The 13,195-nt window shown below is 33.5% G+C and overlaps 1 long non-coding RNA gene across 2 annotated transcripts; it reads right to left on the reverse strand.

Annotated features, from left to right (window-relative positions):
- Window positions 1-8,021: 8,021 nt before the first annotated feature.
- LOC120090489 lies at window positions 8,022-12,651 on the reverse strand. Of its 2 annotated transcripts, XR_005485557.1 has the most exons (3): window positions 12,528-12,651; window positions 10,537-11,564; window positions 8,022-8,572 (listed from the first exon to the last, which is right to left on the reverse strand). It is a non-coding gene; the product is annotated as an uncharacterized LOC120090489 (long non-coding RNA). The 2 variants fall into 2 exon arrangements; XR_005485556.1 differs by lacking the exon at window positions 12,528-12,651 and having other exon boundaries at window positions 10,537-12,521.
- Window positions 12,652-13,195: the final 544 nt, after the last annotated feature.

Raw genomic sequence — 13,195 nt, forward strand, 5'->3', positions numbered from 1 at the left:
GCTTGTAGTTAAGTTGTGAGAATTCTTGTGTTTAAACGATATCGTGGGATGCTTTTAAGTTTGGAATGATATTATACCAATGTTAGGCTTTAGCACTTTTTTGGTTGGATTTTGATTGTTTTATTGGTTGCATTTGGGTATGATTTGATTTTACTTTTAATCATGAAGCTAAATACATTTTCCTTTAAATGACTTGTGTACCTTATGGGAAGTTAGGTTATTCATGAGCCTGCCAATTATTCCACTTGCTTTAAGAAGCATTGGATCACTCTCAACCCATTCAAAAACCTCTTTTGAAGCAGCAACTCCCATTCCAATAAATAAAATTGGAACAAAAAGATAGTAACAAGTAGACACAATAGCTACTTTCATGTACTCTTCCATTGTTGGCAAATACCCTTCATGGAACCATTTGGCTTCTGCAAAATAAGCTCTACATTGCCTTTTCATCTGTACACAAAATTCAACATTAATATTAGAAAAAAAAAGTGTTAGATGACATGGTATCAATTCAAGAGAAAATAAAATTGCTACTCTAATACAATCTTAAATCACCGATAGTTGATGAGTAAAAGCAACTTTAATATCATATCATATAACGAAGAGAGAGACTTTTTCTTTTCATGATATGTTGAAATTAAAAACTACATAACATTAATGAGTAAATTAAAACCTCTCACCCCTTCTTTTGCATATTGAATAGCATATGGAATGTTGTCCTTGTTGATATCTTTTTCAATCTCCTCATAAACTTTTAATATAACTCCATAAAATACTTTCATGTACTTTGGGAGCTTCTCAATGCAATTCATATCCCACCTGAATATATACATTAAAAGAGAAAGTTAGTAGTTTATAATAAAAGTGTAGAGTATTATAAGTATATATGCAGTGATAACATGAAATGACGAGTTAAAAAACAACATTATTGGAATTTAAACTCAATACCTCTTAAATAGTTACTAATTAATAACTTCATCACCAATGGCGAAAGAAATTTGTAATTAACATTACATTACATCAATTTAAAATTAAATTATAAGTAAGACATTATGATTTAATTAAACTCAAAACTTTAACAACTAAGCGTGTGCTTTGTTTAACTTTTAAAATATTTGATTTTAATAAATTATACCATTTTAGAAAATGTTGAAGTATTTACCAACCACTTAAAATAGATTTTGACTCAAACAATTTCAAAGTTCATTCTAAATAGTTTTTTTTCAAAGAGTTTAAATAAAAACGATTTTACAAATAAGCCAACTATACTAGTGAATCCAAATGGACTCAAACACAACATGTTCATATTAACACACTTATTAATCCAATTAAGTACATGATGAATTGTATTCGTCCAACACATTTACTAGTATTATACGAATAAGCCAACTATAACAAAAAATAGTCAAAATGAATTTAGTTCGATTGACATAAAGTATGTGTTGGATTTTGTTTTGACTTCAGGCCCATGAAATGAGGATTTCAGCCCAAAAGAAGATAGGTTGGTAGAACGAAAGGCTCATAGAGAGAAAGGCTCACAGAGACCTACGCCTCTCAGCTGCCTCAACTACACGTGGACTACTCCACTATCGAGGATCAGTGGGAAATATTGGAAGCCGACTAAAATCATTTTGGTAACAATTTCTTCTCTTTCTTATCTCTCAAATTTCCATAAAAGCTCTCAAATCCACTCAGCCTTTGCTTTGTGTTCTTGCGTGAATTACAGAGACTGAAGGATCGATTTACACATGCAAATTGAAGAAAAGAAAGAGGAAGAGAAGAAGAACAAAAACATGTACGTGGTTCGGCCTAATTCAGATCCTATGTCCACGGGAAGGGTAGATGATCTTTTATTGAAGTATATTTAGAGATAAGTTTTCTTTTTACAGATTTTGTAGACCGAATGTAAATATTGAAACAAAAATGTAACAACTATATATATTTGTTTACATGTCTGTTATGAAAGCTGTTGTAAAGAAAACTAGTCATTGAGGCTCTATTTAAGATTATTATCTTTCAATCTCCACATTAATCTCAACTCTGAATAACTTCTCCCTTCCGAATCTGACTACTGTTTATCCTTTTTCAGGTAAAACAAAGCCGATCAGGTTAAGGAACTTGCTGAGATTGAACTTCGACACTGGATTGGTAAGCTTATCCACTGCGTTTTATGAGGTATGACTTTTAATACTTCAACTTGACATTTTTCAATTCCGTCTCTTACAAAATGATATTTGATGTAAATATGTTTTGTTCTAAAGTGATATTGTGGGTTTCTAGAAAGATGGATAACACTTTGGTTATCACAGTAGATCTTAACTACTGTTTGTTTGATACCAAAGTCTTCCATCAAGTCCTTTAACCACAATACCTCTTTTATTGCTTCTGAAAATGCCATGTATTCAGCGTCGCTAGTGGATATGGTTGTTATTGACGGTAGATTAGCCTTCTAGCTTAGTAGATTAGGACCATATAGGAAGAGATACCCTGTTAGCGACCTTCTCTTATCTTGATCCCCAGCAAAATCTGAGTCTACATATCCATCGAGTTCATGATCTGTTTGCTTAACACTCTGATAGATTAGTTTAGATTGCTTAGACCAAGTTAGATATCTAAGAATCTACTTAGTATCTTACCAATACCTTTTTCCTAGGTTTGACATAAATCGACTCACTAGACTTGCATAATACAACAAATCAAGCCTAGTGGAGATCATGAGGTACATCAAACTTCCTACTGCCTGACTATAAGGAACCATTTGCATCTAATTTAAGTGTTCCAAGTCAGTTTCCTTAGGAGAATTAGCTGAAGACAGCTTAAAGCGGTGAGCAATAGGAATAGTTATAGGTTTAGCATTGGACATATTAAACCTTCTGATCACTTTCTCATAGTAATTGGTTTGGCTAATGCTTAGGATAGAGGAACCCCTGTCTCTGTCTATTTCAATCCCTAGGATCTTATTAGACTGACCCATATCTTTCATGTCAAATTCTCTCTTTAGGATATTTTTGACATGATTTAGATCGTCTTTAGTGGTCCCAACTAGCAACATATCATCCCCATAGAGAAGAAGGTACACCTTGTTCTTATAGGAGGTTGAGTTTACATAGGTGCAGATATCATATGTGCTTTTCTAAAACCCAATACTTTTAATGTAGTCATTGAATCTTCTATACTAGCATCTAGGAGACTGTTTAAGACCATAAATGGACTTATTTTGAAGACAGTAAAGATCCTCTTTACCCTTTTCCACGAAACCTTTAGGCTGAACCATATAGATGACCTCATCTAAATAACCATGTAACAAAGCTGTTTTAATATCTAGCTGATCTAGTTCAAGATTGTATTGAGCAACCAGAGATAGTAAGAGTTGGATAGATGTTTGCTTAACTACTGGTGAAAAAATTTCAGAGTAGTCAATACCTTCCCTTTGAGTGAAACCTTTGGCCACTAACCTTGCTTTATACCTTGGCTTTTGATCTTTAGAAGAACCCTCCTTTAGTTTGTAGATCCACTTAGAGTTTATTGCCTTGCATCCTTTAGGAAGAGGAGCTAGAGTCCAAGTGTCATTAATACTTAGTGATTGTATTTTTTCACACATAGCTTCAATCCAGTTCCTAGCATCAGGGCAGCTTACTGCCTCCTCAAAATTAGTTGGTTCCTGGTCACTTGGAGCTATGGTTGCATTTAAAACTAGGTTCATATAGTTTGTTTCAGTGTACCTAGCTGGTGGAACAATCACTCTTCTCTACCTATCCCTTACTAGTGAGTATTGACTCAAATAAGATTGTCTTTCAGTGGTTTCTACCTGTTGTTCTCCAATATCCTCTTCTTCTTCTGAGTCATTAGGAGAGTCATGATTTGTGGATTTGTCTTTTGGGGCCTCCACCTCAATCCTAGTTGAAAGGCTTTTAGGTATCTCAATTGTAGTCTTTTCCTTTTGCATGAACATTTCCCTTTCTCTGAAGGTAACATCCCTACTGACTACAAATATTTTCTCAACAGAGTTTTACATTTTAAAGCCCTTTTCACCTTCATTGAACCCAACAAATATACATTTCACAACCCTAGACTTTAGTTTTCCCTGATTTTGATGTGTATAACCAACACATTCAAATACACTTTGGTTATCTAATTTAAGAGGATGTTTTGTCCATTTTTCTTCAAGGGTCATAAAGTTTAGGGATGTATGTGGGTACCTATTTAAGGTGTAAACAGTATAGCTAGCAACTTCTACCCAATACTTCTCACTCAGTATAGCATCTAAGAGTAAACATCTAACCCTTTCTATAATGGTCCTATTGAGTCTCTCTGCTACCTCATTCTGTTGGGGTTTATGCCTGACTGTCCTATGCCTAATTATACCAGATTCCTTTCAAAATTTATTAAACTCTTCACTACAAAACTCTAACCCATTATCTGTCCTTATGTATTTGATTTCCTTAAAGGTTTGCTTCTCAATCATGAGTTTCCATTCTTTAAATTTATTAAATACTTGGTCTTTAGATTTAAGAAAGAAAACCTAGCTTTTCCTTGAGAGGTTATCTATAAAAGAAAGTAAATACCTTGAACCACTTAGGCTAGGAGTTTGAACTGGACCCCAAAGGTCTGAGTGAATGTAGTCTAAGATTGTCTTAGTTGAATAGTGTGCTTTGGTAAAGCCGTATCTAGTTGTTTTTCCCAAAACACAGTGTTCATAGAAAGTTAACTTGTCTGAGATTCCTTTGGGTGGAATTCCCTATTTAGACAAAGCTTCCAACCCCTTGGCACTTATGTGAAACAGTCTTTTATGCCATACATCAGCTTCTGTCATGTCATTTGATGTGGCAACATATGCCCCTTTCATCATTTCAACACCTATGACTACAAACAAGTCATTGACTTTCTCCCCAACAAGAACTACCTTAGAATCTTTAAGGACATCAAGGGTTCCACCCTTGCCCCTGTATTCACACCCTACTGTATCTAGCATTCCGAGGGAGATTAAGTTTCTCTTGAGAAGTGGGACATGTCTTACATTCATCAGAAGTTTGATAGTCCCATCTTTGATTTTCATGAAGATTGACCCAATGCCTTCAATTTTACAGCCTTGGTTGTTCCCCATGTAAACCATTTCTCCATCTATCTCTTTGTAGGAGTTAAACTAAGGTCTCATAGGTGTCATATGGTAGGTGCATCCGAGTCCAAAACCCAATCATGTTTTCCAAGGCGATTAACATAAGTGACCTTGTCAAGAGTTGAAGTTAAAGCATCAGAGTAGATGTAGGAGCTTTCTACTACAAAGGCTTCAGACTGCTTGCCTTGGGACTCTTTTTCTTTCTCTTGATTTTTATTTTTGAGGATGAAGAACTTCTTTAATTAAATGCCCCTTCTTTTGTAATATTTACACTTAATTTTGTTCTTTGCCTTGTTTTAATCTTTTTGTGGCTATTTTCTGTCCTTAGTTTGATTTAGTTTGAAATTTTCTTTTACAAACAGTATTTCTCTATTTGGTTGTTTCTTCTTAAGTACTTGCAACTCAAGTTCCCTAGTTCTTAGGGCAGAAATTATTGCATCAGTAGATATACTATCCCTTCCATACTTCAAAGCATTTTTAATTTCCCTATAGGATTCAGGTAGGGAATTAGAAGTACATATGTTTCGTTCTCATCTCCTATTTTCTCCCTAAGATTCTTAAATTGAGCAACAATCTTCTTGAACTCATCTAGATTTTCAAAAAGAGTCTTTGATGAATCCGTTTTAAAAGTGAAAAATTCTCCCTAAGGTACATTTTATTAGGAAGATCTCAATTGGCATACAAGTCTTCCAAGTTTGTCCAAATCCTATAGGTAGTCTCTGATCAATAACTTGCCTCCAAACATCATCACTAAGGTTTAGAACTAACATACCATAGGCTGCCAGCTCTCAATCTGGAGAAAAGGAATAGAATTAGAATTTTAGAAATAAAGACTTGAAAATAGAGAAAAGGAAAAGAATTAGAATTTTGGAAATAAAAAGGAATTTGAAATTTAATTATTAAATTAATTCCAATTTAATTATTTTGAATTAATTGGAGTTACATTTACGGTCAAAATTGGATTATAAAAAGATAATTCAATTTTATTAAATAGTGGAAGATATAAAATATATTAGAGGGAAATTTTGGATAGCGACTTGAAAATAAAGAAAAGGAAAAGAATTAGGATTTTGAAAATTAAATGAAATTTGAAATTTAATTAAGAAGAAAAAGGAAAAATTGCTATTAATTTCATATTTTTTAACCATTCGTCGTTGTGAATCTATCGGTCACCGCCGCTCATCGGATTTTTTATTTGGTGAGTTGTTGATGAGTTTTCTTTGAATTTCTTAATTAATTATTTAGTACGCACTGAATTTTGGACCAAACTTGATTTACCCATAATGTTTGTGTTGCAGTTAATATCTTAAATTGAGTGTATCTTGTAGCTTGTAAAGACAAATTATATATCTAATAAAATAAGAGATATTTTATTAATGTTTAGACTATATTGATTGAGATTCTTTTATTTTTTGTTTTCATGCCTTCAATCAATCATGCATTTATTCATTTATAGCAAAATAATCATTTTGAGCATAAAAAAGAAATCATGATTCACAATCTCAAAGTCATCACCATAGAGCCACCAACATATAGTCAAGATATCAAAATATCAAATAATAAAATTTAAATCTAACCCGAGTTCAGATGCTCAACGGTTCCAGACATACATTTATATATCATTATAAAGCGAGAAATTTAATTAAGGCTAATTTTCTATGAAAAAAATATAAAAAACATGCAAGCAATGTTTCCCACCCCCAACTTAAAAATTGAACATTGTCCACATTGTTTAAACTATGCATATATGTTCAAGAACAAAAAGTAAGGGATGTAGAGAGAAACTTTTCTGATTTTTGTGGTTGTTTATTCTTTTGATTGTGAGAATTCTTTGTATTTGTTTTTGTTTATGTTAGTTTTCATTTTCCTTGAGTTTAACTACAAAGAAAAAGAAAAATAAATTATTCTTTCATTCTTTTATTTATTTACAGAGTATGCCAAGAAATAAAAAAATTAACAAAGTAAGAGAAAAATAAAAGAAAAAAAATTTGAAAATGAAAAGAAAGAGAAAATTCATCCTATTTTGCAATTTTTTTAGCGTCGCACGCTCGTCGTTGATGAAAAGGGGTATCACATTGTTCGTTGCTATCGTGATTCGAGCTGGGAGCGTAATATATGAAACAAATTAGAAAAAATAAGTTCTAAGTATAAACGATGCGTTGATTCTTTGATGCGTTTAAGTATTTGTAATACATTGGTGCATTAAAAATATGCAACAGACGCACGACACTCCTATTGTTGACGTTCTAGTTTTCCTAAATCAGACCCAAGTATCAATCTAATTTAGGTTCCTGGTAAGTCCAGGGTCGAACTCAGGGATTCAATTAAATTGACGCAAACCTTGTGTTATAGCTATTGTAGGGGTTTTCCTAAATATATGAGAAAAATGTGTTATTTACACTAAAGTGTTGTGTTTGTGCAAGAAGATACAAAAGAGTTGAGGGGTGAGTGATGGGTCATGCGAAAATGGAGTTTAATGTAGGTGGTATGTGTCGGTCTAAGATGAGTGTACACAAATCAGAATGTGATGTAGATGAGATGGGATGATTTACTCATCTTTTGTTCATGCGTTAGACTTTATTCAATACTTCTCAATCCGAATAACATACAAAATCTATCTCTAGGATGCATGCGTCTAACACAGAATACAATAAACACCAGTAAATATATCTCTAGTTGTACTAGGCGTCCTACTTGATGCGACTTAGTTATTCTCTCGAACAATCTAAGTTAAAGATGCTTTTACCAATTGATCAGGTTGGCTTGAGTGTTGAAATGAAGTTTTGCATAAAATATAAATGCATTCAACATAAACAAGAAATAAACAATGGCAAAATGTGATGGATCAAATATATGAATTTTATAAAAAAGCAAATTGTATTTACAAAAGCAATATTCAATCAAATGCAATGAAAGCGATAAATGAGATGAAATGAACTGAATCAAGCCGCAGAGTACAATCTCTTATATCTCTTTGGCTCAATTTTGTTGTGTACAATCACTTGTATAAGATTTGGACAAAGTATCTTTCTCAAGCTTGGCTTCCTCCGCTCCCTGACCGGCGATGGTGGTGGTTCTCAACCCTTCTGATCGTCTTGGCACCACAGCACAGCTTAAACTACGACTACGCTAATTACAGACAGTGAGAGTCTTGATAATTTCTATGTACTAACTCTGACTTCGAACTCTGGAGGCACTTCATCTATTTATAGGCGTTGGTCATGTCCACTTGGTGAATGGGCAGCATTAAAGTCCATGCCCTAGTCAGCCTCCTGACTCTCGGAAGCTTTTCAGACGCCGCCTGCTGCAGATGCCCATACTGCAAGTGGTGATGTGACACAATTAGTCTAGATCAATGTATCTTCTCTGCGTTGAATTCCCTCTAGACGCATAGCCCATGCGTTAGAGCTTTCCCTATGGCACTTCTTGATCATGCATTAGCTTTTTGTAAAGATCCTACAATACAATGCGTTAGCGCCGCAGTATTTAGTAATAAAACTTCTTTTGCATGAGTTTGCTAATGTTTGAGTACTTTCATGCGTTTCTACTAAAAATGGGGAGAATTTATAATTAAAAACCTTAGTTATTCCAACTTAAGAGGAAAAATAACTTGTATTTCTACAAGTTATCACACATGTACGAAGGATTAGTCAAATGTAAGTCCAATTGAACTTGGTTTACATGCCCTTCGTTGTAGACTTTAAGCTTATGCCCGTTTGCCTTGAAAATTTGTCTGTCTAAGGAACATCAAAATTCTCGGTCTTAGGTGCTTTCTTCTTTGAATTCTTGAAACAATTGTCCAAGAATTTGCTCTTCTTAGTAGATGGGAGAGTCTTAGACTTAATTCCTTTTAACTACACTTTTAAAACAAAGAAAAAGTTAGAAGCCTTATTTTTGTTTTTGTCATTATAAACAAATTCATAATTAGAATGATGAATTGAAGGTTTTTCTTTCAAACAAACTTTGTTTTGAAATTTTGAATTTATTTTTAAAGTATCAACATTTTGGCAAAAATTGTTGAAGGAATTTAAATCATCATCTTTTAAAGAAGATTCATCATTTTTGCAAATTTCAAGAGAAGAATTAAAAATATTATGATCGCAAAAATTAAGAGATGCATGAGAAGGTTTATGGGAAATCAAATTAAAGTCATAATCTATAGAGGGAACTAACAAACAATCAAAAATTTTATGCAACATGGAATCAACAATATCATCTATCTCATCATGCGTATCAATGGAGAAAAGAGACAAATACTCTTCTGGAAATTTTATAGCAACATAAATGTTGAATGATTTTACTTCTCCATCAAATTCTATCAACAAAGACCATTTATCTACATAAATTTTAGTTTTTGTAATTTTCATGAAGGGTCTTCCGAGTAAAATATTAGAAGAAGAAGTAGTGTAAGTTTCGTCCATTTTCAAGATATAAAAATCAACTGAAAAGATCAATTCACCTACTCTCAACTATGCCTAAAGGTTGTATGTATGACTTATCGGCATGTTGTATGCAAACATTAGTTTTTTGTAGGCCGTTCAATTTTAAATCTTCATAAACATGGTAAGGCATGACATTTACTGAAGCACTTAATCTAGCATAGCATGTGTAATGATTCTTTCTCCTATTTTGCATGGCAAGGTAAACATTCCCAGATTTCTATATTTTATAGGCATGAACAAAGAAGAGACATTCTTGCTAACGGTTACTCTCTCCTCTTCCTTCCCTTTTCTTTTCTTAGTACATAAGTCTTTCAAAAATTTAGCATACCTAGGTATTTGTTGAATGACATTAAGAAAGAGGATGTGAATTTGTACCTTTTTGAACATCTCAATAAACTCTAAATCGATATCTTCTCCCTTAAGCCTTGCTAATCTATTAGGGAATGATGCCTGAGGTACATAGGGTTCTACTTTAAGAGGAGAGTAGCCTTGCTAATCTATTAGGGAATGATGCCTGAAGTACATAGGGTTCTACTTTAAGAGGAGAGTAATCACATACTTTGAAAAAAATAGAAGTCTCCTTTGGTTCATTTACCTTTCTCTCTTGTTCTTTCATTACCTTTTCTTACATTTTTTAAGAGGATTGAATTGGGTTTGCATCTTGAGAGGAGGAGGAGGAGGAAATCTCCTTTCCATTTCTAAGAGTTACTGCAGTTACGTTCGCATGCTCCGATTGGGCAGGAAGCTTTCCGGAGCACTTGCTTTCTACCTTGCTTACCACGATTGCCAGTTGGGTTATTTTAGTCCCCAAATTGATGAAGCCTTATCTTGTTTCTACTTGGAAAGATTTTGTGTCATGTTGGAGTGATTTGGTCTTTTGTTGCAATTGAATGTTATCTTTTTGAAGTTGATGTAGTTCCTATTGAAATTTCAAATAGTAGACAGCTAGTGATTTTACAACATCTTCTAAAAACATACCTGAGGAAGATGATGAGGAAGATTGGTTTCAGTTTTCAAATTTTCCTTGAGATCCCCACTTGAAGTTAGCATGATCTCTCTACCCTTGATTGTAGGTTTTCCCATACGGATCGTACTTCCTTTGGAAGCCTTCGATATCATTCACTTGAGCTTATGGGTAAGCTTCGGAGGTATGTCCGACTACTCCACATGCTCCATATGTCTTAACATGAGGAAGACCACCTTGAGAAACCTGTGTAAAAAGAGAAACAAGATTAAAGACTTGAGTTCTAAGCTCACTTACCTCTTGGACTGACCAATGTTGTGGTTGACAGTCCTTGATTCGAAATTCTGAGAATTTTCCACCACGATGGATATGAGTTGACTAGCTTTGGTGGGTCTCTTGTCAGCTAGAGCCCTTCCGACGGCAACATCAATGTTGCTCCTTTCTGATGGAAGCAAACCTGAACAGAAATATTGGATTAGATATTGTTAAGAAATTTGATAATGAGGGAATAAAGCACAAAGTTGTTTATATCTTTTCCAATATTCATAAAGTTACTCTCCTACAACTTGCTTAATGCCATAGATTTCTTTTCTAATATTCTGTGCCTTAGATATAGGGAAAATAATTTCTATGAACTTTTTCAAACCATTCAATGTAATGATGGATCCTGTCGGTAAGTAGTACAACCAATCTTTGGCTACATCCTTCAAAGAGAAGGAAAGGCCCTAAGATTAAGTTGTTCTTGGGTTATCTCATGCAGGTGCATTCCATCCCATACGAGATGAAATTCTTTCATGTGTTTGTACAGATCCTCGTCAGGTTGTCATCTAAATGTAGGCAAGAGATGCACAAGTCCTGGTTTAAGTTTGAACGGAACGGTAGTCTCCGGGTAGACTATGCACAATGGTTGATGGTTGTAATCCGGCTCCGCAAGCTCTCGCATGGTACTCTCTTGCTTTTTCTTCTTGTCTTAGCTCCTCAAATTTTCCATCTTCTCCTCTTGTTATTTTCCTTCGAAGTCGCCTCTACTCACGGTTAATGTCTACAATCAAATCACAAAGTACACTCCGCAAGGAACAGGTCATGCACAAAAAGAAATTTAATCACACTAACTATTTTTTGGGTTTTATTATTTCTCTTATTTTTTATTTTTTATTTTTAAAGGAATTCAAAATTCAAACAAGCCAATTGTACGGATCCCCGACAACAAGGCCAATTTGTTCGAGCTAAAAATGATGCCATTAGTTCATCTTAACCCAAAACAAATAGAATTTCTAAAATGCGCACAACTACTAATACTAACACGTAGTAAAGTGGAAGCACAAGGTCGATCCATGGACAACCTCTATTAATTGGTAAAATTGAGTGGAGGTTTATTGGTTTTAAGAAACTAAGAAAAAGTAAAAGAAGAATTGATATGAAATTTTGGTAATGAGAGATAGTATAAAAGAAATTATGTAACATATTCAATGGAAAAAAGATCTCGGGAATATTATGTAGATTAACCTAATTCTATCATAGACTTAATTCATTTTAAGCAATTCAATTGTTCCATAGTTCATTAAGGCTAAGCCCTAATACCCTAGTTAGCCAATTAACCCCAATTTAGTTCATAAAAGCTTCCTAAAGACATTCCACATGTAATTCCTAAATTGCATGCATTTCTTGGGTTTTCTCAACTATGACATTCTTGAAATTAAAAAGACTAAAATAATGATTAATATGAATGTTCTAAACTAGTAAATCTTTTAAAAAAAATAGGAAAAGAAGTCCAAACTTTCCATTAAAATCACTAGTTTTTGCAACCTAATTGCAATTATGCTATAGAGCCATGTAGTTTTGCATACAAAAATCTAACAAAATTGAAGTGTCAACCCATTTCTATCGGATTTTATTGAAATTAACAGCAAGAACATTCAAGAACAACAAATTACAAGAAAAAATTGAGTTAAAAAGTCTCAAGAATTGGCTAACCTAACATAATCCCCAAGATAAAAGAACTTACCTACTCATAAAGTAGCAAAACTTTCAAGAAATCCATTGAGTCTGACAAGAATTTGTACAAAGATTGAAGAAAATGGCGAAAATCTCTATAAAAAAAAAGTAATAATATATTAAATAATTATCACATCCAGACAAAACATCGTTCTACCTGACATGTGCCAACTTTTTACATTGGACAAATTCAACGTCAAGGAATGGTCTAAAATATATCTAATTAGATAAGTACTAGCAGCAGCCGCCATGCATTATTATTCTCTATAAATTCTACACCCAAAACATAGTGAAGTTAAATTCTTCTAACAAGAATGAAGTTAAATGAACCCTTTGTAGAATCCATTTGCCTTCTAATCTTCTTCTCTTGAAGGCAAAATGTCATAGGAAGAAGTTGTAATAACAGATCCAATAGCACGAAATAATGGCTTAACGTTCCTCGTCGAGATGCAAACTCTCTCTCAAGTTCTAGGAGAGATTATTTTCTTTCCTCTCATTTCAACAATAATGGGTCGGTATATATGGTATATTCATATAGTGTTCTTGTTTTAATCTTTTCTTTTCATTACAAACTTTATTTTAATCTGTAATGTCTATTTTAATTCGTATACTTTAAAATAAAAAAAGTAATAATATACTAATAAAAAGCACAATTTTCTATCCCAAATTATGCTAGCC

The sequence above is a fragment of the Benincasa hispida genome, chromosome 11 (genome assembly GCF_009727055.1).
Source record: "Benincasa hispida cultivar B227 chromosome 11, ASM972705v1, whole genome shotgun sequence".
Lineage (NCBI taxonomy): Eukaryota > Viridiplantae > Streptophyta > Magnoliopsida > Cucurbitales > Cucurbitaceae > Benincasa > Benincasa hispida.